Source organism: Periplaneta americana, chromosome 13 (genome assembly GCF_040183065.1).
Source record: "Periplaneta americana isolate PAMFEO1 chromosome 13, P.americana_PAMFEO1_priV1, whole genome shotgun sequence".
NCBI lineage: Eukaryota > Metazoa > Arthropoda > Insecta > Blattodea > Blattidae > Periplaneta > Periplaneta americana.
Window position 1 is genome coordinate 53746435 of NC_091129.1, and position 23090 is coordinate 53769524.

Consider the following 23090-nt stretch of genomic DNA (forward strand, 5'->3'; position numbering starts at 1 on the left):
GATAACACCATTTTAGTATGCAGAAAAACGTATTCTACCACCTTAATTAACGTTGTAACTCTAGTTCGTCAAATAGGTGCTAGAATGCGCATGTAACGCTCTTCGGTTTTGTATTGGGGCATTGACGGAAGAGCGATTAGTGTTACATATCGGAATAACTCAGTGCTTTGCTAGTTTTCATGGTTGTGAGGTGGTTAATAGCGTTACATCTAGAGTTACAACGGTCTTTCGTTTTGGATAAGTTGTTTTTTTTTTTTTTTTGTATTCCTTATCCCAGATGACTGTTACATGAAGAGATACAACTGTCTTCCGCTGTAAAAGTCTATTCATCTCGCATTGATTGTTTAAAAGCAATGTTACATGTTGAGATATAACAGTCTTCGAGTAATTAAATCTCACTTTGCCTTCATTGTAGTCTTCTTAAATTTGGTTATTAAGAAACATATAACTGTCATCACTTATATAGTATGTATATTTTTTTAGTTGTAACAGCTTATGATGTAACATATTTAATTACACATAAACAATATTATAACCGTTTGCCTATTCTTTTTACTTTCTAAAGATAAATATTTTTTAGGCTTAATCCCATATACGATACTGGTGATAGAAAGCTCCCATATTCTGAAAGACATATTGAATAATTTTTCCTCTAAAGAAGAGTTCCTAGATAAAAAGAGCTATTCAGAGTCGCTTTCCAGCAAGGAAAATCACCTCTGTAGAATTTTTCCAAAAGCTACTCAAAATCAATGGTTCCATTTCGATTCTGTTGGAAAAAAGCAAGATTTAAGTCTCTTTTGACTTGTGAAAGCATTCCACAGGTTTATTACAGTTCTTACGCCTCTTTGTAATGCAGTATCACTTAGACTGAAATAATATTTGTTTCAATGTTTGTTTTACTTTCTTAATTTATGTTAGTATAGTCAATTGCTCATAGATAAACATCAGTATTTATATAATTTGTACCGAACTGTATAAAAAAGAGAAAATAATAAATTTACCATGGTATCTCAGGGACTTTGAACATGAAGAATGGCATTAAGTTGATGATAAATAATCTAATGTAATAATTATTGTAATGAATGACTTTTATTATAAATAATTGTAATGAATAAATGTGATAAATACCATTTCGGATATTAGATAATTATAATAGGTCTACCTATATAACCACACACACTTCAGTGCTTCCTTTTTCTGAGAAAATAACTCAAAGTTCATAGAAGAAGTCTTGTTTTCCATTATTATTTCCTTCAGTAACTCCTTAAATCATTATAAACAAATAAATATTTTCAATAACATAAATTTAAAATAATTATTTTAAAATACCATTAATGGTATTAACGTTACATCTCACTGAAATGCGAAGAAAGCTTTTCTCGCATATGGTTACATCGTGTGAAATTATATTTAAAAACATGTTTAAAATCACAATTCCTTCAAAAAAGTCAATTACTGTTATGATTGAACTCCCATGTTGTGAGAAAGTTACAAATCATTGTCCACAGCAGTTGCCGGCACAATTCTAAATCTGACTAAATTTCAAACTCCATTTCCCGAAAGTAAGATATTTTGAGATGTAACACTCTTCTAGTGGGGGTGCGGTTTCTTTGCGTCTTCATAATACAACATCAGACTTATTTATGTTTGAAAACAATAATGGCTGACTCATAAGCAAGAATTGTTTAATACTCTATCACACTTTCCCCGCTTCCTCTACCTCTTCCTCTGTCTCTTTCTCTCACTCTCTGTCCTATTTTATCCCTCTCGCCCCTCTTTTTTATATATTTTTTTTAATTTGCCGCACGTATTCTCTTCTCATATTGCTTCATGATAATCTTTTTGGTATCGAAAATACAAATGACTATCGAACAATCTGTCTTATTGTAAACCAATTCGCTATTCATATGATTATGTTCTGACATGTATTTTTGTGATCTTAGGTAACAACAACAACAATAATAATAATAATAATAATAATAATAATAATAATAATAATAATAATAATAATAATATCTATTTATTTATTCTGGCGAAGTTAAGGCCATCAGGCCTTCTCTTCCACTTAGCCCAGAAACAAAAGAAGCTGATACAATTTTACAGATTGATATTTAAAGAACAGTAATAAAAATTTATATAGTTATACAAGCAAAAGTCGAGTAAAATAATGCGAACATACTAAATAATAATTACAAAATAATATAAGGCTAGAAGTTACACTCAATGAATATGCAAGCGGTAAGTGAACCAATATTACAAATTACAAGAATAACAAAGTCAAATGAAATTATAAGTATACAACACTGAGGAAAATCACACACACACGCACGCACGCACACAGATATATATATATATAGGTCGGTACTACAAGTTCATATTATCTAAGGTCAATGTTATGCAACATAGGGTAAAGTTTGGTAATATTGTGATACAAATAATATTGTGATAGCGTGTCAGTGCTGGAAGAAATGAAGGCAATAGCACTAGCCACGATAAATGAAAGGTACCCACATACAGAATGGTTACAAATATACACGGATGGGTCCTTCATCAACAAAGAAGATGCAGGAGCAGGCATAGTTTGCAAGTATTTCTCACAATATACAGTTTTAGGCAGAAACTCCAATAATTACGATGGAGAAATAGTAGCAGGGGTGTATTTTGCGGACTACCGGGGCTACCGGCGGTAGCCCAAGGAAATTACAAAAGAAAAAGTTTATAATATAACATAATGTAATAATTTTGTATTACCGTATTAGTTTTACTACAGTAATTAAAATTAAAGTAATTGTTAGATTTATATGCACTCTCTGCTCTCGAAAAGAAACAAGTTGTCAAGGCGGCATCACTGGAGAAACCGCTGCTGCCGGAAGGGTAGCCTGTGACCGTTCCCCTCACGTCGCACAACTGCCCGTCCCCCGCTCCCTCCTGTTTCCATCGTGCACTGTAGGTGGGTGAGTTGCCGCTCTCGTAATCGGTTTCTTGGAAGGCGCGAAGCAACAATATGCTTAGTACGCTAGCTCATTAATGGGATTGTGTTCTTGCAGTGCAGTATTTTAAATTTGTGATTTGTTCGAGTGTCTAAGAGTTATATTAATTGTGAATTATTAAGTTTTTAATTTCCCAATTAAGTGATATTGTGAAAAATATGGCAGAACAAGTTTCTGGAGAGGTTTGTGTTGAAAATGACTATGTAATAGAAGGTTTATTAAAAGTGCCTTTTAACCGTCGTACATACAACGAGAAAGTTGAAATTGTGAAAATGGAAAGACCAACTCCTGAGTTAAATTTGTCCATGGACGTAAAAGAAAAACAGCGTGAGTACACACGCCATTTCACTTCAACATCATATGGTAAGTGGAATTGGTTGTGTGGTAGTTCTAAACTGTCTAAACTATTTTGCTGGCCATGTTTGTTATTTAGCCGCGAAACTAATGTGTGGTCAAAAGAGGGGTTTTCTAATATGAACTCCCTTCGAATGGCAGTCCTAAAACACGACAAATCAAAAGCTCATATTTATAGTAGCATGAACTTTGCAAACTTTGGGAAGACATGAATTGATTTACAGCTAGATAAGCAAAAAGTTCTACACATCAACCAACACAATGCTCTTGTGAAAAAAAATCGGGAGATTTTACTGCGTCTTATTAACGCAGTCTGCTTTCTAGGAAAACAAGAATTGGCTTTTCGGGGTCATAATGAGAGTGTGGAATCAGACAATAGAGGAAATTATATTGAATATTTAAGTTCCTTAAGTGAATCTGACCATTTACTGGCCAATCATCTTGAGAGTTCAACAGTATTCCGTGGTACTTCTCCCGCAATTCAGAATGACTTAATATTTGCTATAAGTGGGGTTATGATAAAGAACATAAAATCTGAAATAGAAGAAGCACCTTTGTGGCCATTGTGGCCATTGTTGTTGATGAAACAAGTTACTGCTCTAATCAGAGTCAATTGTCCACAGTTTTAAGATACGTCGACAGTACTGCCAATGTTCAAGAACGGTTTATAGCATTCACAAATGTCAGTTCGGGCAAAACTGCTGCTGCTTTGTTTCAGCATGTGGAAGGTGTTATAGCAGAATACAATGTCGGCAATAAGTTAATTGCACAGACATACGATGGTGCTTCAGTTATGGCGGGAAATATTAATGGCTTAAAAACAAAAGTTCAAGAAAAGTATCCTCAAGCACTATTTGTCCATTGTTACAGCCATGTTCTCAATTTAGTTTTGCAACAAACTACTTTATCCATTCCAGAATGCCGCATTTTTTTTCAAAACACTGTCGGGTTTAGCTGCATTTTTCTCATCATCTCCTAAAAGATCAGAAAAACTCAAGGAATTTATGAAAAAGAAACTCCCAAAAGTAGCACCAACTAGATTGAATTTTACATCTCGGCTTGTAAATACAGTAAAGGAATAAAGAGAACAACTGACTGCTTTCTTTGAAAATATCATTTGTAATGACTCTGAAGAAAACTGGGATGATGATGTAATTGTGCAGGCTCAAGGATATTTGTATTTTTTCACACAGTTTCAGAATATATTTCTTCTTGAAGTCTATGCTAGAGTGTTCGCACATACAGATGTGCTCTACAATATTCTTCAGACAAAAAGTCTAGACATAGCATACTGCTTGCAAGAGGTATCAAAGATAAAACATACTATATCCGAGTTCAGACGTAGTGGGTTTCCGTCCATATGGAGTAATATGGAAAATGAAAATTCTTCAGACAATACAATGGAACCACCATTAAAGCGAAGAAAAGGAGATGATGAATTGAAATACAGGCAGCTGTACTACAGCATACTAGATCGTATGCACATGGAAATTACTGACAGATTTTCTGATTATGGAAAGCTTCAGTTCACATATCTTCTAGATTCTCAAAAATTTTCTGCTTATAGAGAAAACTTCCCGAATGAGGCACTAAACAAATTATTTCAGTCCTATAACAGTCACTTTGATCAAGTACGTTTGAAAAATGAATTAAGTGTAATATATTCAGCAGAAGTCTTTGATTTTTCGAACAAACATATCCATGAAATATTATCTGTCATATCGTCGTTAAGATAGCAAAACCTCGTATCTCAGAAACCTACAATTTTCAGGAAACTGAAAAAACTGTCTCATATCCACAATTTTGATTCAATCTGTGTGACACCAATATTGTTTAATATCTACTATTAAACCAAATGTTGAATGTGTATAATTCATATTAACTACGCATTATAAATAAATTATGGGGCCTTTTTGTGAGATACGAGGTTTTAACACAAACAACTTTGAAAAAAAGATAAAGTTACGAGTTTTTGCATTTTACTGAAAATCGATCTCATAGGGAAAGGAAGGAAATAAACAATTTAACATATCTTAATTTAACCCAAGTTTAATTGGAGGAACTTAATATAATTCAAATACAGTAATGCAGTATACCTACAATAACACAATGGTATTACACATTTTATGTCCTTTATCTACTGAATTATTTATGAAGAAGACCCTCGTAAAATGGATGATAGTCTCTTGGAACAACCGGCTTTAAAGACATCAGATCGACGTATTTTTGTGTAGAAATAGGAATAGGTCCAGCATAAAGTTGTTTCTCACTTCCGATGATTGTATTTGGGTGTCTAGGAATTAATTTCCAATCGTTGTCAAAATTCAACTTGTATAAAATACCAACCTTTGGAGTATACTTCAGTGCAGAAATGTTAGTAACACACAGCTCACCAACTTTATTTCCTGGACGTATTGACTTGTAATACTGAATTTCAGAGTAATCCTTGAAAAACTCATGACATAAATATTTCACTTTGTACTGCCCTTGTTTACTACATCGTACTTCTTTTATCATTTGAACGTAACTGGCTTGGGAGTACAGATCCCTGTTTTTCTATCTTCTCTCAATTGTAGAATCGACGCTGTCGCATTCAATTTGGGTATGCCCTCTCACCAGGTATTTCTGCATAATCGTTGTTCCACTATAATGCTGCAATACATTAGAGACGACTGCATTTCTATTTTGGGCACAGCAGCCATCACTGTAAAATATTTTGTTTTTATTTTTATCGCAGTCTTTTATTTCTGTGTCCAAGAAATTTGCAATGCATGTTGCAAACACGTTGGCGTCCAGTCCCCCTTCCCCTTCATGCCAAACATAACATACTACAGATCCATCTCCTAAATTGTAAATTGTGAAATTATGACATGCTAATTTCTGTTTAAAATACATAGAAGTGGCTTGAGTAGCAGGAACTAGCTGCACCGCTTGAACATCCATGGTAAACACACAGCATTTACCTTCTTCCGCTTCCTTTTTGTCTACAGATTTTTCCTGTCTTGCTCTCTTTCTTCAACTGATGTGCATTATAATCATCATCTGAAATATTGTGTAGTTTATAAGAAAGGCACAGATCACACTCATCTTTCTTTGGTTTGAAAAGGGCAATGTTATGTTCCTTAATGAGTCTCTACCAGCGACAGGTTGAATATTATTGCAGCTGTTGCACTCTTCTTTAAATACTCTATAAAGTTCACTGAATGATGAGAAATGTGGCTCCAAATAAAGCTTGGAAGTAGATGATCTGCAATAATGGGATGGCAATTTCGGAATTTTATCAAGAAATTTAGAAACATTATCTTTCATTACCCTATTTCCATCTTTACGAACTTCCTTTGATTTTGAATCTCCCTCTGCTGTGTCTTTGACCCAACTGCTGACCGATCATTCACCAATCCCTAACGTTGAAAGGAACATTTCCTTGCACACAGGTATTACATTATCCTTTATTTTTTAATTGTACTGGAAACTGCATTTTCTTCTTGATTCTCCTATTGTTGATTTTTGTTTAACATCTTTCCTGTTTACCAGAGTAGCAACATAAATTTTTCTTTGATCCCAGAGACCAGAAAAATTTAAATATTTCAGTTCGGTTCTCTTCAGTTATGGAAGAGCACTTTCTTTTGTTTTTTGATCTTAAACACAATTAGGATGAGCACCGCGGTACAATTTGACGAGGCTCTCTTGTTATTTCTATTTTGCCTTCCTTTCTTTTTTTACTAAGGCTCTTATATTCTTCACCTTTCATTCTAAAATTTTTTGTTTTAGGCCTATTTCTTTTCCACAGTGTGGGGTCTGCTTTTCCTTTTTGAGCACGTTTTTTAATTTTCACAACTCCTTCTGTAACATTTACAAGTTCCTGTTCTTTAAGACTGTCAATATGCATTGGTGAGTGATCTCTTATGCCTACATCAAAGCTCTCATTTTCTAACAGAATAAATTCATCTGTTATACCCTCATTTTCATTTTCTCCTAGATTATGGTCTCTTTTGTGATCAGTTCCCTTACTTGTGGTATTCTTCGATCTTGTATAACTAATTTTCTTCCTCCTTTTTCTTCTGGGCGCTGGATCATCAACATCTGATTCTTCAGACATAGTGTCACTGCTAGGCTCAAAACCTGAGCTCTTGTCTTCAAAATCGCTACCTTCTATCTGGCTCATAACTGAAGTATTATAATCCTTTGTACCTGTTTTTGTTGTCGGTGGTGGTGGTGGTAGTGGTGGTGGTGGTGGTGGTGGTGGTGTTGGTTCTGCTACTGCTGGTGCTGGTGGTGGTGGTGGTCCTGGTGATAGTATCGGCAGCATTGGCAACAGAGGCGACAATACTGGAGATTTCACTGATGTGGATAATTCTTCAGTTAATTGCAGTGTCATTTCAAGAATCTTTCTCCCTCTTGATTGATAACGTGTGTTTGGTTGTAATTCCTTATCCTGAAATAAGTAGAATCCTTGATATCCAGATATACAACTTTCCATTTTGAAAGTACAATACTTTGGGTTTTATTTGTAATTCAGACACTTTAGTCTTACTTTAGAAATAATTTACCTACAAACTGTAATGTGCCGATTATATAGTTAATGAGTGTAAATAATAACGTGGATAGTGTTTCGTAGGATAACTAACCTTACTTTGCTAACAGATTCTGAATTAGTATTTCAAGTGATTTATTTACTTACCATCTCTAATGTGTAACCAGCTGCTGTTGTTCACTTCAGAGATTAATTCGCTTTCGCATAATATATATGATGGACACAAAATTAATAGTTTTAATAGATTTTCGATTACTAAACAGTTCTATCAACTTCCATGAATAAATTCAATAATGTAATAACTAGACATCGGATTTTTAGGCACTAAAAATTGCAGTTTTAGGCGCCTAAAATAAGCTCAAAATTGGTAAAATTAGGCTCTATTTTAATGAAAATAGGCATTTTAGGCACATCAAGGTATCATACTTATTTCTTTCACTGAAATTTTTAGTTATACACTAAAATACGCACAAAAAAATTTGTTTAAACATTAAAAAAGAATACTATATTATATTTATAAACAGAGCTGCACAAATTTAATATATTGAAACTAATGAAATAATGATTATTGATATCAAGATTATTCATTTTAAGTTATTGAAATTCAGTTCCATGCTCAGACTTTATTATAATTATCTGCACAGTACACCACCAGAATTTTTTTCTAAATTCTCCACAGTTAACCTTTGCCTTTTGTCACTGAGAATCATTTTGAAAGCAGAAAAACTTCTTTCAACCGAAACTGATGTGAGAGGCGCAAATTTTTAATTAGGTACAATAGAAACATCAATACTTACTGCAACATTTACACTTTCCCCCGATATCACTCTTGATACGTTTTCCAACAATGAAAATCCTACATTCTTATTTAATACGTTGTCCCACTTATTTTTAACTTTTTTCCCAGTTTCGCCCAAAGCAGAATGTATGTTCACTTGAGCTTCCTTTACTATTGCTATTTGGCTACAAAGATATTGTTTTTCATGTTCTAATTGTTCAATGCTTGCAGGTATGAAAGAAAAGTTTGATGTTATGTAGGCAATATCGTTTTTCACTCGTGAGTCATTCAGACAATCTTTCACTGCTTTCACACACGCTGCACTATCAGTTTCAGGTAATTTATCAATAACTGTGACCACTCTTTAAAATACTTAGAATAATACACCACTGACTGAATCCAGGTTCCCCATCGTGTAACAACCGGCTGAGGTGGGAGTGGGATATCTGGAAAGTTCTCTCTGAATATTGAAATCCTGGATGGGGCTTTACAAAAACATTTTTTTTTTTTGTGTGTTAGAAATAAACGAATTGACAAGAGGAAATTTATTCCGGATTGTTTCAGAAACCCTGTGAAGGCCATGTGCTAGACAGGTTACATGCTTGAGGTTAGGATAAAATGTTTTAAGAAGTGGAGCTGCAGCAACCATGTATGAGGCAGCATCAGTACAAAACAACAGAACTTTAGAATCGTCTATATTACCTGAGTATAAAGACTGTAGGCCTTTATTTACAAAATAACCAATGGCTTGGCTATTCACTTTCGAAAGTTCCTTAACACATACGAGGTGTGGAATCGAAGGTCCATCAGGACTAAGTTTTCCTACTACCATATTTGCTATATACCTATTCATAGGATCTGAGGTTTCATCCACAGAGACCCATATGTAAGAATCACCTATATCCTCCCGAATGGAAGCTAAAGTTTCATTGTATATTCTGCCTAAGTAATTTTTTCTTAGGGTCGACTCAGATGGGATATTTTGTTTGCAGTATTTTTGTAAAAAGTGTCTTAAAACCGGATTTTCAATTGCATTCCAGGGAATGTTAGCAGCAACAAACGCTCTGGTTAAATCAGCATAGAAATTGCTGCTGAGATTGGATGAAGTAGGCTGTGTTAGTAAAGTTTGTTGCAGTTGATTTTTCTGCTGAGCTTTAGCCTTATGAGCCGCTCCTTGCACATGCTGCTTTAGGTGGCACTTCTTTTCTTGCGAAATCTAAAAATGTAAAGTAAACTGAATTAAAGTAAAATCCTAATTGTTGTATTGCCGTTTTTCTATCACAAAGTTAATGGGTTCGAACAATCAAAATTTTAATGACCTGCAAATACTTTAACTATCGGAATTTAAAAGGTTAAAGTGTAGTGGTCTTAAAAAGAATTATACCTCAGGATAGCTGAGTCAATGTATAAATATTATAGGCCTACTCATTAAAATTAATAGAATTTGTATATTTCAACTATTGTTACATACCTGTTTGCTACAAATCTTGCAGAATATTATTTTTCCATCATAAGTGAATTCTGAATATTCTGTTAGCCATTACCGGATCAATGTAGATTTTGCACTTATATTTTTCGGCATTATCGCGTTAAACTTCACAGGAAAACGTCCTACCGCTCAAAACTTCTCAACACAAATAAGGTGAGGGAAAGAGCAACTGTTAACGAGCATTCAAATGAACCGTTGTTATTGAGATTCAAGTGGACAAAGATACAAAGTTCCACTTATTGTTGCATTTCCTGGTAGTGTTAACACTAAAAGGGCCATTCTTTTAAATATTTTGTAACGGTTTACCCTACTAATTCGCAGTTTTATGACTTTTCATAAATATTTCAAAAACACTCTTTCTCCAAAAATTGTGATTTTATGACACTCTGAAGGGCAGTACAGCTAATCGGTTTCAGACCGAAAACAGTCATTTTTATAGTATAGTATATCTCTAAATCGGTAGCAGCACATGTTGTGATTGTTGCCTGCTTCAAAACTAAGGTTGGTTCTTTGTCGGCATCTATGCCTCCAAACATGTTAAATTCGGTGAAATCTATTGCGAGTGTCGTGAGATTCAAAACATTTTGTTTCCTTTATCAATGGTTTCATGGCCGGTGTGAAGCAAACTTTCCACTTTTTAAATGCCTTAAATTTCGCAGTGAATGCATGCATAAATTATAAAAAGTAAGAGTAAAATGCGAAACTTTACAGTGAGTTAGGCATTTTTAGGCGAATATTAACAAATTAGGCTCTAATAACCGTTTTAGGGCATTTTAGGGCACTATAAAACTCTTTGAATACCTTTCAATTTCCATGAAACACAAATATTAATAATTATTTTTACTTTTCTCCTAAAGAAACAAAATAGGCATTTGCCCTAGGGTCCGATGTCTGGTAATAACAGAAAAGGGCGGCAAATCATAACGCGGTAAATTGGAATGATGAGATACAAGTTATGGAATCTTAAAACTGGAGCACAGAATGGCCAATTGTTGTGCGATAAACATGTATGTTGAGATACGAGTTTTAACACCTTAAAGTATAAACATCGCGAGATACAAGGTTTTGATACGTCTACATTGTGCTGCTATTATTCAACATATTGAGATGCGGGTTCTTGCATCTTGTGCGGCACGTGTTGTTTAACATCATGAAACTCAGAGCTCGAAATCGTCAATTTTTTAGATACGAGGTTTTGCTATCTTAACGACGATATATGAAAACCAGCTGAACCAAGTTATTCCTGAAGTCCTTAAATTGGCAACATTAATTGTGACAATACCAACTACGTCAGCATCGGTAGAAAGAACATTTTCTGCGTTGAAGAGAATAAAATCCTACAGTAGATCAACTCATACACAAGAACGTTTATCCGGCTTGGCACTTATGTCAATTGAAAAGTCATTTCTACAGAAACTTCGCAAGCGGCCCAACTGTAATTTGAATGACGAAGTCATCAAAGTATTTTCGTCCCAATCAAGACGTCTGGAATTCACATATAAATAGGTAACGAATTTTATTATTGGGTTTTAAAAATATATTTTGTGTAATAATAGGGTCAGTGGTAGCCCAGACCCTTAAACCAGTATACGCCACTGAATAGTGGCAATAAAAGCAGCACTCCAAAACATCCTATACAGACCACACATAAACAAAAAAACTAACAGACTCCAAACCAGCAATAGAAGGCATAGTTAACTACAGCAACAGAACAACAAATAACATCCAGGAAATAAGAAAACTAATGAAAACAATAGAAATAAATAAACAAATCATTCTCCAATGGATCCCAGCACACGTTGGCATGTTGGGAAACGAGAATACTGTCCAACTAGCTAAGAAGGGAGCAACAGAAAAATTTAAACCATCAGGGCAAATCGAAATACTCAAGCAACTCGGGAATATTAAGACCAATTTCCAAATGCAGCAAAGACAATGGAAGAGGATTTACTAAAAGACAAGGAGTATAAAACCATCAAGGACAGGAAAGACATCAGTGAGTCTACTAGATAATTAAATTTTATTTTCTATTTAATACTGTTCAATATCATTACTAATCAGTAATTCTGCAAGTGATTGTGCTAAGCAAAAGAAGGCTAAAGAATGAAAATAAAGTATTAAGAAACTTTCGGAACTCCCATGTAAAACATATGTGGACAATTTTCAGAAATTTGGTATTTGACAGTTCAGAAATATTGAAGCAAGTATTTTGAAAATCTCGCAACTTTTTGTATTAGAGATCTTATTTCTGCAGAGCTGATATCTGAATGTCGTCACTTTGCTCTATCCCTGAAAGTGAATACGGCATCTTTGCAAGAATATGCTGGACATGATTAGGATTACAAAGATATTATTCATAACCTACAAAGTTATGTGAAAAATGATACTATTTTGTCACCATTCTCCAATATGGACACTGCTATGAGAATTTATCTGACATTTTTGTAACCAATTTATCTGGTGAACGTCTCTCTAAACTGAAATTAATAAAACATGAATTAAGAAATCGCATGACACAATCAGGCTAAAAAATTATTTAAGTTTTACGAGTACTGAACATGAAATTTGGCTGAGATTGATTTTGAAAAGACAGCTCATTATTTTGCCTCCTTAAATTGCAGAAAAGTTCCTTTGTAGACACTTATATTTAAGGGAAGAAAATTATTAATAAATAAGTTTGGCTCTCCAGCAAAAGGTGAGTTATTATTATTATTATTATCACTATTATTATTACTATTACTATTATTATTATTATTATTATTTATTATTATTATTATTATTATTATTATTATTATTATTATTACTACTGTTGTCAATGCTGTTAACCTTTTTTACTCACGGGGCCCAATTATATCTGTCGCCGGGGAGTCTATACCAGTCTTCATTCGTCTCCGCCCAGCATTAATAAATCGAAATAAAATTCTTTTGCAACAGGAGAATCCGAGACCCCATGTCGCTCGAAATGCCATGGAAAAAATCCAGGAATTGGGAGTAATCGAATTGCTACCACACTTGACATAATACAAAGCCCTGATCTTTCAGATTACTATCCATGGCTTATTTCCCACGAGGAAAAATTTCCAAAACTTGAACGGGCCACCATGACTGCGCCACTTGTAATTGCGCCAAATGAGTTGCTGTATATCCGTATTGCATTTGTGCCAGTAACTAAAACGCAATATGCAACTTTTTTTTCATAGGTTGGTACAAAAAATATTTAAGATGTTAGATACGATACAAAATCTTCGTTAGTGGAGGACATTGGTTGCAATTCAGTTACAGCTTCGTGAACTTCAAGTAAGGTTGTTGGTAGTTTCGATATGGTGACGTGGTTCTCTGTAGATTGCTTCTCGTAATAGTTTAACGTCAGTGAAATACAGTACACTAGCACAAGGCTCTGGATTCTCATTGAATGTCGTATATTATTATGATGCCTGGTTGTTCACTTAAATCACTAGTCGCTTTCCTTTTACACGACGCACGTATTTTTAGCCTACGAGATCTCTTTCATTACCTTGGTGATTATGGCCGCCTAAAATTTTCGTTTCACTGTTTAAGACTGTTATTTTGGCAGGGCAATTCTTCACTGTACAACGCCAACGGATACGTCCATCTACTGTACATATGTGTACGCCTTGCGAAACTTAAAAACATCTCTTACAAGTAAGGCCTGTCCTCTATTGCTGCACCTTTGGATTACCTCCGTGACAACCTTCACTAGCCACTAGTCTCCCTCCCAATGTTTATATCCTCCCACTCAATGTGCCTACTAGAACAAAACACGCCACCTGGGTATCGTGCACTAGCAGATTTCGTGCTCTACCAACTTAAGAAAAATGAAAATTCTTACCCAAAACTGTCGTTGGCGCAAACTCATTACCCTTAAATATGACCGTACTTTTCAATTGCAAATAAACAATAAATCTGGCGCAAACGCTTTGCACCCAACTTGAAAGCCGTTGAAATGGATATCACCGAATTCTTTGCATAAAAACTAGCATCATCGTGAGATAACAAAATTTGGCGCAAGACCATTGAATCTAATGGCCTTCTTAAAGATTAATTTCTTGTCGCTTCACATTCCAATTAAATTCCTGTTTCACAACAGACATTAATTATAAGACAGCATCTGTATTGTATATAAGTTTCGCTTTGTAACTAATTTGGAATAATGACACAGAAAATTTGGTCTAATCTGCCTCCACTATAATCTGAGTTTCTTTGCCTTCTTTCCTCTGACCCAGACCTATTCTAACCCCTAATCTCGTTACGACTGTCTTCTCCATCAACAACTGAACCGCACTCAAATAGGTCATGCGTAAGAAAAATACGAGTACCTCATGCGCACATGAAGAATATGCAATGCAAGACCGATGATGACTTGTGTATTATATCTAATCACTTTTTTTCAACAATCGATTACAGACTCCAAAGTCATTCCTTGCTACAAAATATGGCAGTACTATTTCTGCAGCAGCACTATGTGAGAGTGTGAACTTGGAGTGCTTGAATCTTAGTTGATCTGAACTCAAACTGGTGTAATTATTTTTATACAACAGAAAAGGAGTAGACCTACCTATAAAGAAAAATAGCTTGTGTTAGGTGAACTGTTGATTTACTTCAGAGAGATAAATATTCCTAACGTGAATTAACTTGCAACACGAATTCAGAAAGAACACGTAAGTATTAATATCGCATTATTAATACAATCCAGCGAAAATTAGTTCGATTCGCGAAAGGGAAGCATACTTTTATGTACAGTCTTAGAAAAAAGTTTTGTCGCACAGATATTTTATAGCCCTAAATCACACAAACAAGGCAGTGCGCATGATCAGACATATAATGAAACAAAACTTATTTTATTACTTCAAATAGTCGTTCTCTAGTGAACCAGGTCGCTTGTCTTCTGTTCATGCGCACTGCGGCCTTTCTGGACTTGTAAAGTATATGTGCGGCAAAACTCTTTTCTAAGACTGTGCAGGTAAAGGTAATGTATATTTTTATCATTGCGAATGCTTTGCCATTATTTTTAGACCTAGGTAGAGGCTGACTCTTCAAGAAAGTCACGACGCCATTTCTGCCTGCGACTTCGACTGACATGGCTCCACAAAGAGGTGCAGGAACGAAAGAAAGTGTAATACGAACTATGATTCACCTTGGTTTTTCGGCATCCGAGGCAGGTAGGCGTTTCCACGTTTCAGGAAGGATAGCTCGGAGATGGGTGCAAAATTATAAGCGTTCGGCAATTTTTGGCCGGAAAGCTGGGAGTGGTAGAAGGAAAATTTCAATACCACATCAGGACGTCAGATTAGCGGCAGAGGTTGAAAGGAATCCCTTTCATACCGCTGCTATTTTGAAAGGAGTTCTTAATTTCCATGGCCACGACCAGACCGTGAGAAATCGTTTAAAGGCCGCCAATTTGAGATCTCGACGTGTCATTTCTAGGGAGGTTCATGAGAAGGAATATAGAAGAGGGCTTAGTCTTTGCAGTGGGAAATGGTAGGCCTAATCGGGATTGGAAAAGGGTAATCTTTCCTGCTGAAGTCACCTTTTCTACTACAAAGGAAGGACCTACTCCTGTATATTGTCCTCCTGGCACCCGATACGACCACTAAATATACGCTCCCATTCGTGCCCGCAATGGTAGATTGTTTGTGACGTGTTGGGGGTGGATTTCTCGTCGTGGAGTGGGATTCACGTGAAGTTGAACCAGCAGAAATATCAACGGTTGCTGGAACGCTATATGGTTCTTCATCCTAGGTTGTTATATCATGCTGAAATTCTTCAATTTCAGCAGAATAATCATCCAGGCCACACAACTCAAACGATTCGAGACTGGTTTGCGAGGAGACAGGACATCGAACATAGACTGGCCTCTTCGCTCTCGGGACTTGAATACTTTGGAGGATATGTGGGAACAATTAAAGAAGCATATTCAGAAATATTAGCCCAATCCCCCCTCCCAAGACGTCCTGATGATTTGTGGAAGCTAGTCCAGGATGCCTGGGATGCCGTAGCTGAGAACATTCGCTATTTGAAAAGACTAGTCGATTCCATGCCCACTTGACTGCAAGATGTGATCGAAATGGGAGGAAGATGGACTAAATATTGAATCGGGGCTTTATGTCTTGTTTATTGAACTTTTAATTATTTGATTTTTTTTTTCGTCCTTCAAAGAAATTTGACAATTTTACATTTGTTCGGATCAAATATATATATATATATATATATATATATATATATATATATATATAATGATAATAAATGATTGAAAGAATATAGTAGTTTTGTTCTTTAAATGTGCAGAAATTAGATTCGGAAAAATATTCGTTTGTTTAATGCCTTTGTTGAACGAAAGGTTCCATTCGTTCAGATCAAATTTCTGCACATTTAAAGGACAAAACTACAATTCTTTCAATCATTTATTATCATAACACACTGCTCTCTTAAATTAACTAAGCATAAGCCATTGAGAACATTGAGAATTAAATCAATGGCTTCCCCAAAACACGTTATGAAATGTTTAATATGAAACAAATTTATCTCGAAAAGGAAGAAAAAACGAGCAAAATTGCGTTAAACTTTGTTGTTTGAAATATCTGAGAGAAAAATTTCCTGAAATTATTGACATTACTTATGATTCACCCTATATATATACACACGCAGAGTCGACCCTAAATATTGTCATTAATTTCAGGAAGTTACTCTTTGAAATATTTCAACAAAATAATTTAGCATAATTTGGTCGATTTTGCTTTCTTTTCGAGATAAAAATTGTTTTAGTATAGGCATACTAAAATATTTCATAGCGTGTTTTTGTAAAGCCACTGATTTAATTTCCAATATCCTCAGTCAGCAGTGTATAATAATAATAATAATAATAATAATAATAATAATAATAATAATAATAATAATTGATTGAAATAATTTTAGTTTTGTCCTTTAAATTTGCAGAAATTTTTCATTTGAACGAATGGAACCTTTCATTAAACAAAGATATTAAAAAGAGGAATATTTTTTCGAATCTAATTTCTGCACATTTAAAGAACAAAACTACAATATTCTTTCAATTATTTATTATCATAATATACTCCACTCTTCAACTGGTTCAGCATATTGAGAATTAACTCATTACGCTATAAAATACGCTATAAAATGTATCTCGAAAAGGGAGCAAAATGAATCAAAATTATATTAAATATTTTCGTTTGAAATATCGAAAAAAATAACTACCTGCAAATTAATGACATTACGGTTCATGTACATACATATATATATATATATATATATATATATATATATATATATATATATATATATATTTATTTATTTATTTATTAGGAAAATTAAATTTCTGGGTTATATTGTAGAGAAAGAAGAAAACGATATCTTGAAAAGATGTTCAAGATTCATACAAAGGGAGAAAAGTAAGTCTAACGTGAATTAGAAAACAATGTTAACAGTTCAAGACTAAATTGGTAATGCAATAAATTAGTGAAATGAATATAAATTTGATGGGATATCAAGACACCTGACAATGTACAGTAATGGCAAAAAAAAAAAACCGGACCGACCCTTGTAGGTCGCGCCAGGGATTTTGGCAGATCGATTTTCTTGATGTGAACTGGAGAGCGACTTCTCACCGCTGCAAGATCGGCTGTTATCTCTGTCGCAGTGGAATGGGTAGGACATAAGAGTAAACATGCACGCCCGAGTATTTGTGCACTCTGGACAGACACCTCCAAAATCTAAACAAATATTACAGTAGTCTATACGTGTCTTTGGTATTCCCAAGAAACTTGTTCGATTAATTAAAATGTGTCTCAATGAAACTTACAGCAGAGTCCGTATAGGCCAGTTTCAATCTGATGCTTTTCCAATTCACTGCGGGCTAAAGCAAGGAGATGCACTATCACCTTTACTTTTTAACTTCGCTCTAGAATATGCCATGAGGAAAGTTCAGGATAACAGAATTGAACGGGTTACATCAGCTTTTTGTCTATGCGGATGACGTGAATATGTTAGGAAAAAAAATTCCACAAACGATTAGGGAAAACACGGAAATTTTACTTGAAGCAAATAAAGCGATAGGTTTGGTAGTAAATCCCGAAAAGACAAAGTATATGATTATGTCTCGTGACCAGAATATTGTACGAAATGGAAATATAATCTGTTATATATATGGAAATATATATGTATATGGAAATGTGTTAATCCTTAGTCAATAGATAAGACTGAGTTTTACGAAATACGAACATTAAGGGATGGAAAATGGGAGGTAGTAATGATCAAAATAATTATACCGATTTATTTTGTTTAACCAGCAGACGTGCAGCCTTTAAATTTAAAACAAAGATTCACTCATAAAATTGCGTTAGACTATTCCTCTCATCTCTCAGAATTGTTTCTAAAATGTATAAGGAAAGTAAAAAAATTCAATTTCATGTAGGCTACTCCCTTGAAATAACTTCATTTTTTTTTTAACTTCCGAGCAGAGAGGAGAGAGAAAGAAGTCTACGATTTTAAAAATTCACTAAACTATATTTAACTAGAGACGTAAAATTTAAAATGAAGGTTACTCTCTACATTATTGGTTAAACATTCTTAGATTTTTTAAATACCATATCCTAAGGTACTGATGAAAAGGCAGAAGGGAGTGAGAAATCTCATGTTATCCGATCTCGATGAAAGTCGATATCTGGGGACCTTTGTGATCACAGAATACGAATAAGGTATTATTTAGTCCGACTTTGTCCCTAAAGTGGTGGAGTGGGACAAAAATGGGTGAAAAATTAAATTAGATATCTTAGGGGTTTTCGAGACGAAAATTACGAATAATACAATTTGTGCGAATTCAATACGGCAGTTTCAGTACTAAGAATTATATTTTTAAAAATTAAACATCGGATATCGCACAGGTAACACATGTACAGTATTTAAGGGGGTAGTAGGCCTATACATTTAGTAAAATCCAAAGTGTAATTTCTACATATTCTGAATGAATGTTGTGCTGGAATTTAATATAGTCATCAGCCAATAACTCTAGATTAATAAACAACTTTTTAGAATCCATTAAATACAGTATTTATTGTGAATGGTAATTATATTTTTCAATTGGTGGAATTTGTGCAGGGAAAATTGGTTTCTCCGATATTTTGTACGATTTCGAATATTTTAAAATGCTTTCTTCTCTGTTCTATTCACAATGTGCGTGTGAAGAAATTATTGCCCTTGTAATATCCATTACAATCCTATTTATTATACTCTTATATAAATCTAACTTCCGCAGCATGCAATTTTACCCAATTAACCAAATTATATTTTGATTATTAAGAAGAATCGTAATTTTATTAACTTGAATTGTCGCACCACCAGTAGACGATCCCTAGATTATTACTGGACAAATCTTGTATATTGATCTGGTAAGGGTAGGATTTTCCTTTCAATTAAGAATTAATTTAATTTAGAAAATGTAGGAGACGTAATGTAAAATTATTGCGAACGGAAGTCATTTACATTTATTAAATGTATTCTTTGAGTAGGACTGTACCGTGGTGTGTTTCATAATAAGGATAATTGATATGAGCTGCTGTTATGACAATATGAACGACTCAGAATGTTATCGCATCTCATTCTCGCAGCTTATACAAACAATATTGGCTCGCCTACTGGAAATGTCATTGAGGTCATCTGCCAAAATCAGTGCCTCCGACTATACCAGTCTATCGTGCTGTCACTGTGAACAAGGCTCTGAAACCAGCTTTACTCGGAGGGACCGATTTTGGCAGATGACCTCGATGACATTTCCAGTAGGCGAGCCAATTGTTTGTATAAGCTGCGAGAATGAGATGCGATAACATTCTGAGTCGTTCATATTTTCATAACAGCAGCTCATATCAATTATCCTTATTATGAAACACACCACGGTACAGTCCTACTCAAAGAATACCTTTAATAAATGTAAATGACTTCCGTTCGCAATAATTTTACATTACGTCTCCTACATTTTCTAAATTAAATTAATTCTTAATTAAAAGGAAAATCCTACCCTTACCAGATCAATATACAAGATTTGTCCAGTAATAATCTAGGAATCGTCTACTGGTGGTGCGACAATTCAAGTTAATAAAATCACGATTCTTCTTAATAATCAAAATATAATTTGGTTAATTGGGTAAAATTGCATGCTGCGGAAGTTAGATTTATATAAGAGTATAATAAATAGGATTGTAATGGATATTACAAGGGCAATAATTTCTTCACACGCACATTGTGAATAGAACAGAGAAGAAAGCATTTTAAAATATTCGAAATCGTACAAAATATCGGAGAAACCAATTTTCCCTGCACAAATTCCACCAATTGAAAAATGTAATTACCATTCACAATAAATACTGTATTTAATGGATTATAAAAAGTTGTTTATTAATCTAGAGTTATTGGCTGATGACTATATTAAATTCCAGCACAACATTCATTCAGAATATGTAGAAATTACACTTTGGATTTTACTAAATGTATAGGCCTACTATCAAAAGGTGTTACATACCCCCTTAAATACTGTACATGTGTTACCTGTGCGATATCCGATGTTCAATTTTTAAAAATATAATTCAAAGTACTGAAACTGCCATATTGAATTCGCACAAATTGTATTATTCGTAATTTTCGTCTCGAAAACCCCTAAGATATCTAATTTAATTTTTCACCCATTTTTGTCCCACTCCACCACTTTAGGGACAAAGTCGGACTAAATAATACCTTATTCGTATTCTGTGATCACAAAGGTCCCCAGATATCGACTTTCATCGAGATCGGATAACATGAGATTTCTCACTCCCTTCTGCCTTTTCATCAGTACCTTAGGATATGGTATTTAAAAAATCTAAGAATGTTTAACCAATAATGTAGAGAGTAACCTTCATTTTAAATTTTACGTCTCTAGTTAAATATAGTTTAGTGAATTTTTAAAATCGTAGACTTCTTTCTCTCTCCTCTCTGCTCGGAAGTTAAAAAAAAAAATGAAGTTATTTCAAGGGAGTAGCCTACATGAAATTGAATTTTTTTACTTTCCTTATACATTTTAGAAACAATTCTGAGAGATGAGAGGAATAGTCTAACCCAATTTTATAAGTGAATCTTTGTTTTAAATTTAAAGGCTGCACGTCTGCTGGCTAAACAAAATAAATCGGTATAATTATTTTGATCATTACTATCTCCCATTTTCCATCCCTTAATGTTCGTATTTCGTAAAACTCAGTCTTATCTATTGACTAAGGATTAACACATTTCCATATACATATATATTTCCATATATATAACAGATTATATTTCCATTTCGTACAATATTCTGGTCACGAGACATAATCATATACTTTGTCTTTTCGGGATTTACTACCAAACCTATCGCTTTATTTGCTTCAAGTAAAATTTCCGTGTTTTCCCTAATCGTTTGTGGAGTTTTTTTTCCTAACATATTCACGTCATCCGCATAGACAAAAAGCTGATGTAACCCGTTCAATTCTGTTATCCTGAACTTTCCTCATGGCATATTCTAGAGCGAAGTTAAAAAGTAAAGGTGATAGTGCATCTCCTTGCTTTAGCCCGCAGTGAATTGGAAAGCATCAGATAGAAACTGGCCTATACGGACTCTGCTGTAAGTTTCATTGAGACACATTTTAATTAATCAAACAAGTTTCTTGGGAATACCAAAGACACGTATAGACTACTGTAATATTTGTTTAGTTTTTGGAGGTGTCTGTCCAGAGTGCACAAATACTCGGGCGTGCATGTTTACTCTTATGTCCTACCCATTCCACTGCGACAGAGATAACAGCCGATCTTGCAGCGGTGAGAAGTCGCTCTCCAGTTCACATCAAGAAAATCGATCTGCCAAAATCCCTGGCGCGACCTATAACTAAGACTTTCGTGGTTCGAATCCTGCCTGGAAAGGAAACTTTTTTTTTTTTTTGTTCCTTATTCAAATTTATTCCCAATACTTTTCGACTGCAGCGATATTTTACTACTTAATTAACTTATTATTCCCAGAACACGAATTTTACCAGCTTATTTTCTAATGAGCTCCGCCAATGCCGGTCCCAAGCCCGGATGAAAAAGGAGGAGGGGAAGGAGTAATACCTTGTAAAAAAAAACTTGGTTCAGCTGGCTCCGGCTGATAGTACCTTGTGAGGGCTCCTTGCCAGGGTTACGGCGAAGACCTCAACGGCAGAATCGGCAGAGAAGTAGACCTTCAGCATGGCGAAACTGGCGGAAGAGGCAACCCTCCTGATGGGGCTAGTACACAGGGAGTAATGATCAAGTACTCTGAGATGGCAACCCCATCATGATCTTACCCTACAAGGGGTTGGTAACCTCTTTAGGGGACATTATCTTACTCAAAGTCTCCAATCAAATATTAGCCGGACTGATTTACCTGTAACGACTAAGGCAAGGAACAGGAATCGAAAACTTGGAATTGATAGATTTTTTAAACTGGCAACTTGGAATGTACGCGGTCTGACAAATAAAGAGATTGAATTAGAACATGAATTATACAACATGAATATTGATTTGGCCATTATTACAGAAACTAAGAAGAAATTCAAAGGCTCTAAAGAATTAAACAAATATGACATGATTTATAGTGGAATTCCCCAAGGAAAGAGAGCGTCTGCTGGAGTCGCCATTCTAATAAATAAATTTTGGAAAAACAAAATCCATTCATATACATTTATAAACGAGAGAATTCTCACTATTAGAATAAAGATAAAAAGGGGATATCTAACGGTAATAGGTGTATATGCCCCAGAAGAAGGTAGACATGAAGATTCTGAAGAATTTTACGAAGAGTTGCAAAAAATACTTGACAAAATTAATAAAAATGATTATTATATTATAGCTGGGGATCTAAATGCAAGAATTGGCAAAATCCCAATAACAAATATA

At 34.5% G+C, this 23090-nt stretch overlaps 1 protein-coding gene across 2 annotated transcripts in view; it reads left to right on the top strand.

Moving 5' to 3' along the window:
- Positions 1-14601: 14601 nt before the first annotated feature.
- LOC138711914 (cytochrome P450 6j1-like) overlaps positions 14602-23090 on the top strand; it is a 90781-nt gene continuing 82292 nt past the window's right edge. For both annotated transcript variants that reach the window (XM_069843217.1, XM_069843218.1), the window contains exon 1: positions 14602-14824. The gene's annotated coding sequence lies outside the window, so the exon portion shown is untranslated. The remainder of the gene's footprint in view (positions 14825-23090) is intronic.